Raw genomic sequence first — 5,746 nt, 5'->3', positions numbered from 1 at the left:
TTATTACAAATGTGTTCATCGAGTCCCCCAGAAGACAAGTTACAATGGGCACTCATACTCAAGTGGATGCTGACTCGACAACTACACAGAACAAAGCTACGGAACCCCCAAGAAGGTGGAGAGAGGCTGAGAAGGATCATATTCACATGAACACTTAGAAACCTGATGCTCGGGAGATAATTAGATGGAAGATCCTTGATTATGAAGGGATACCATTTCGGTGCAGAAGGTGTCATGAGGTTGGGAATTTGTATAAAGATTGTTTTTTTATTACAAATGTGTTCATTGAGTCCCCCAGAAGACAAGTTACAATGGGCACTCAAACTCAAGTGGACGGTGACTCGACAGCTGCACAAAACAAAGCTACGAAACCCCCAAGAAGGCGGAGAGAGACTGAGAAGGATCATATTCACGCGAACGCTTGGACACCTGATGCTCGGGTCACTCAATCACACTCATCAGGCTTTGGTCTGATTCCGAGTATTTTCATATCCTCTCCTCTCTCTTCTTGTAATTTTATGAATTCTAGAAATGCAATGTTATCATTAGAAGAATTGGGCTTGAGTTTAGATGCATGTAATTTGAGTCCCATCACTTGTATTGTTGCATAAGCTCTCCCCACTGCACTGGCTACTGATCCTTCCATCATTGTGGGTTCACCTTCAATTCATCTCGAATGGGAGGATTCATCAGGAAATAGCTCTCATAGATATAACCTCCGATCACTAGCCCACCCCAAACCCCTCACCTACGATTGGGTGATGACCCTCCCACAAAAGCTCAAAAATTTCCCAGGGGTCGGCAATCCAACATATCTAAGGCCATCCAGAGGGTTGGTATCGAGGTGGTAACTAGCATTCATATTTCCATTGACCATGTTCTTAGAGCACAAGGCAACCCTAATCGGCTTATCCCATGAAGTGTCTATCCTTCAACTGTAGGGGTTTTGCCAGCCCTTACAAGAAACTAGTACTCAGAAGAATTTTTGGTACTGAAAGGATTGATGATGTATTCCTACAAGAGACATTGGGAGAGGGTGTTTCTATCAACACTATATTGACGACCATAGTCCCTGGCTGGACGTTCCATACAATTGATGTGAGGGGAAGATCCGGGGGATGTGCCATGGGATTCAATAACAGGACTATCAAGATAGAAAATATATGGGGATGTGAAGGTGTATTGGGAGCTGACATTACAACTATTGAAATTGATGCATAACTCAGATTGATTAATATATATGGACCCTATCATAATAGGGTGGGATTCTGGGATAACCTGATGATTACATCTTTTATGAATAATGAAAATATCATATTGGAGGAGATCTTAAGTTCTTCTTTGGACACACCTTGGGCTAATAGGGCTCAGACTGATCCCCTAATGGAGTCTTTTGAGCACCTATTGGATAATAATAACCTCATGAATATTGACACGACCAAGATCCAACCTACCTGGAGGAATAGGAGAATAGGCATGGATGTACTAGCCAGAAGATTGGATTGATTTATCATTAAAGCACTATTGGTGGAGAGGATGGATAGAATAAGGCAGTGGGTGGAATCGGGGGTATATTAGATCACTTCCTGATATATTTAGAAATAATGAATTCCAATTATAAGCCAAATTCTCCTTTCAAATTTAACTCGGCTTGGTTGGTGGAAGAAGAATTTCACAAAATAGTAACGGAATACTGGATTCACTATGGACAAGATAACAACTCCACACCGGCTGAGCTGATAGCCAGTAACTTATCACGGATCAAGCACAGGATTATAATATGGGAAAAAGGGAAAAAGATGAGGGACGAAGCTACATTACTGAAAATTGAATCATATATAAAGGAGATGGAGGGAACTAGTAATGCAGGTTATACATCAATTGAAAGAAAGGAACACCTGATAAGGTTAGAAATAGAGAAGATTAGACACTTGAGGTGGCAAGAAGATACTTGGCAATTCAAGAGCAGAGTTATTTGGCTAAAGGTTGGGGATGAAAATACGAAATTCATTCAACAATGTGCCAGGGGGAGGAAACTAACCAATATGATTTGGAGCTTAAGAGATCATAATGGAAGAGAATCCAATACTTTCAATCAACTTTCCAACATGGGAACTAGACATTTCTCCCAAATGTTTAGAGCACCTAGAGAAGCTACCATTGAAAAATTTCTTTGCATAGCTGGGATAATGCCTAGATTTGTGGAGGAAGAGGATGAGGAGACATTAGAAAATTCGACCACACTAGGGGAGATCGAAGTTGTACTAAAGCGGTTCAAAAAAGAAAAAAGTCTGGGACCATATGGATGGCCTATTGAATTCTACCTTACCTTTTTTGAACATATAGGAACTGATCTCCTCAAAGAAATTGAGGTCTGCGGACTTTCGGGGAAGATGCACGAGGGTTGAACTCTACATTTATTGCACTCATTCCCAAAGTTGATAACCCACAAAATTTTGATGATTATCAACCTATCTCCTTATGCAATTGCATATACAAAATCATATCTAAAATCATTACTATCCGCATCAATCCCATCTTATCCAAGATGATAGCCAAGGAGAAATTTACATTCCTCAATCATCGTCAGATTCATGAAGCCATTGGGACTGCACAAGAATGGATCCATTCCATTGAGCTCAAGAACACTAAGAGTATCATCCTCAAGATTGACCTATCAAAAGCATTTGACAAAGCTAGTTGGACTTACCTTCATATTATACTGACTCATATTGGCTTTCCACACTCATTCATAAAATGGATTATGTGTTGTTTTACATCTGCATCATTATGCATACTCATAAATGGGGCTACATCCAATTTTTTCCATGCTGAGTGTGGACTTAGACAGAGGTGTCCTTTATCACCCCTATTATTTCTCCTGATCATGGAAGGGTTAAGCTAACTCATATTCAATGCACAAGCTGATGGGTCTTTATGTGGTGTCAAGATGACATATGTTTCCTATCTAACACATCTTTTATTTGTAGATGATGTACTTATATTTTTAGATGGATCTATCTATGACACCACTTGCTTCAAGAATATATTATCCCTATTTTGTAAATCTATAGGTATGTTGCCCAATTACAAAAAATCAGCCATTATGCGTGTGTCATGTTTACTAAACGAGAAAACACCTACACTTCATCAATTTCAATTCGTGATACAAGACATGGAGGCTGGTCTCAAGTACCTTGGCTTCATACTCAAGCCTAATGATTACCGCATAGCGGACTGGACATGGCTCATTGCAAAAATTGAAGGACGCATCAACATCTGGAAGCAAAGATGGTTATCTAGAGCAGGTAGATTGACACTTATAAAATCTATATTGGAGGCCATACCAGTATACTGGATGGCTTTGGCCTGGATACCAAAAGGCATCATCAATAGATTACAACAATTTTTTTGTAGATTTTTATGGAGAGGTAAACATGTCGGTAGGACATTTGCATGGGTAAAATGGGAGAGAATTGGAAAACTAAAGAAATGGGGAGGATGGGCCATAAAGGATCTGAATATATTTGCATCGGCACTTGCAGCAAAGATGAGCTGCTAGATTATCACATCTGATAGCTTATGGAAAGATGTGGTTTATCACAAATATATATTCCCACTATTAGTTATGGAATGCATTCGTAGGTCGAATAGGGGTATTATTGGTTCCTCCATCATATGGAAAGCCATCACACACTCCATATCATTCATCAAGCGAGGATTGTCATGGTGGATTGGAACTGGTGAGCTCATTCGATTTGGCATTGATGCTTGGTCAGCATGTGGAAATGCACACATAATACCACTAGAGCTCAGACAGTATCTTGAACTGGAAAGTATCACACAACTCTCTCATATTGCATACGGGAGGAACACATCAGGGCTCTCACAGGAATCGTTATCTGCACAGGATCTCATGTTACCAGAGATATGGAGTATGGATTGGAACAGATTCATAGGGGCACTAGAAGAGTCACATGTTAGGATTACTGACCGGGAGGATGAAATCATATGGGCTGCAGCACCTCATGGTCATTACACTCCCTGGGATGGATACACTTTCCTTATATCAGAATAGGAACCTATGGTGGCAGATTGGTGTTGGTGATCTCTCTGGAAGCTTAAGGCACCTCATAAGGCTCGATTGTTCATGTGGTGTATATTATCAAACAAACCACCAATTGATGATAATCTCAATCGTCGAGCCATTCATGGACCATCTCAATGTTGTCTGTGCAAGGAATAGGATGAAGACATAGACCATATTTTTCTACACTGCCCAGTGACGAATCAAGTGTGGCATCAAATATATATTTCCCTTGATATCAAGATCAGATGGAATGGGAATCAACTCACAAATTCTATTGGAAACCTAATCCTCTAAGGGTTGGTGTGGAAGCTGAACAGCCAAAAGGAGTCCAAGGGACCACTTGGAATATGAAACCAAGTGTCACTCCTATGTATTATAAATATGTATCATTGTGAATAAGAAATACAATCTCATGTTTATCTTTCCTATTTTGTCTCTGCCATGTGTGTGTTTAACATGGTATCAGAGCTGCAGTCGAATTTCTGGCCTGCCCATATCTGAGCCACTGGTTTTGTGGCCTCTTTGTGCATGTCACCTCTGCCATATTGGATCTATCCTATATTGACATAACTTGAGCATTCTAATTGTGCACCTACCTTTCCATTGGGATTCTAACGCTCCACAAAATTTACCTCCTGTCAGAAACCCTTTTCTTTACTGCGCCCTTGACCAAACGCTCCTCTAATTTGGTCTCGGTCAGAGATCCATCTTCTCATTTCTAGGCGCTCTCTGCAACTGCAATGTCCTTTGTCTCTATATTCTTTGGGTACAATGGGATTGTTGGAGAGCTTGGTGTCAAAGATGGTGTTCTATTGAAATGGAAGGCAGAATTCGGGAGTACTTTGGAGAGCTGTGTAATTTTTGGGGCTGCGTCAGTCATGAATAAGGGTTTGAAAAAGTGCTTCCAAAAGAAAAACACAGTTACTTTTTGAGGACGATTCTGAAGGTCTGGAAGGATTAGAGGACGATAATGGCAATATCCTCGACTTATTTTACATAGACGGTTGGCTGAAATTGAGAGTCATGTGGACCATAACCTCCCTGATTGTGGCTTTGGCATGACATTACTTACTCAGATTATTCATGACCATACCACTCTTCAGAGCTTGGTTCTAATTGATGCAGACGGTCAGGGGACTCTCTGTATTGAAAGAGAACAACTCTGTGTGTTTCGGGATAAGGCCCTGCCAGCTTCGCCATCTTCGAATAGAACACAAGTCCCGGTCCTGAATATGAAATTGAGGTATGCCCCGACTTTGGAGCTTTCCGGTGGCACCGAGATGCAGGGTGCAACGTTCGTTACCATCAGACCGAGTGATCAGATTATTGCTACTGCCAAACTCCTGGCGAAGAGGAGGAGTTATCTTCTTGAAATGAAGTCATTCTAGTTAGGTGAGGGCTTTTACATGGTCTGTGTTGAAACTAACTGGAATCGATGTCTTCCTTAGACTGCGAGCAGAAATTTCATTGATGGGATGGCTGAAGTAGATCAATTGAGGGAATGCTCGTCAAGTTGTAGCAAACGAGCATGGTTCATGTGGATGAAGGTCTCCATTCAATTTTATGCATGGAATTATTTTTGCGTTGTTGTTTCACAAGCGACTGTGAGTTAAACTCCTACTGAGTTGAGGCATTGCTAATGGTGAGTTAAACTCC

At 40.9% G+C, this 5,746-nt stretch overlaps 1 pseudogene; it reads left to right on the top strand.

Moving 5' to 3' along the window:
• The first annotated feature begins 4,830 nt into the window (after positions 1 to 4,830).
• On the top strand, positions 4,831 to 5,478 carry LOC149223213 (F-box protein At4g18380 pseudogene; annotated as a pseudogene).
• Positions 5,479 to 5,746: the final 268 nt, after the last annotated feature.

Source organism: Pinus tabuliformis, chromosome Q, assembly GCF_031772625.1.
Source record: "Pinus tabuliformis cultivar Carrire ecotype Pingquan chromosome Q, CPIR1, whole genome shotgun sequence".
In the NCBI taxonomy this organism is placed as follows: Eukaryota; Viridiplantae; Streptophyta; class Pinopsida; order Pinales; family Pinaceae; genus Pinus; species Pinus tabuliformis.
Note: the sequence above shows the minus strand (reverse complement) of the source record. Positions and strands in the feature narration are given on the sequence as shown.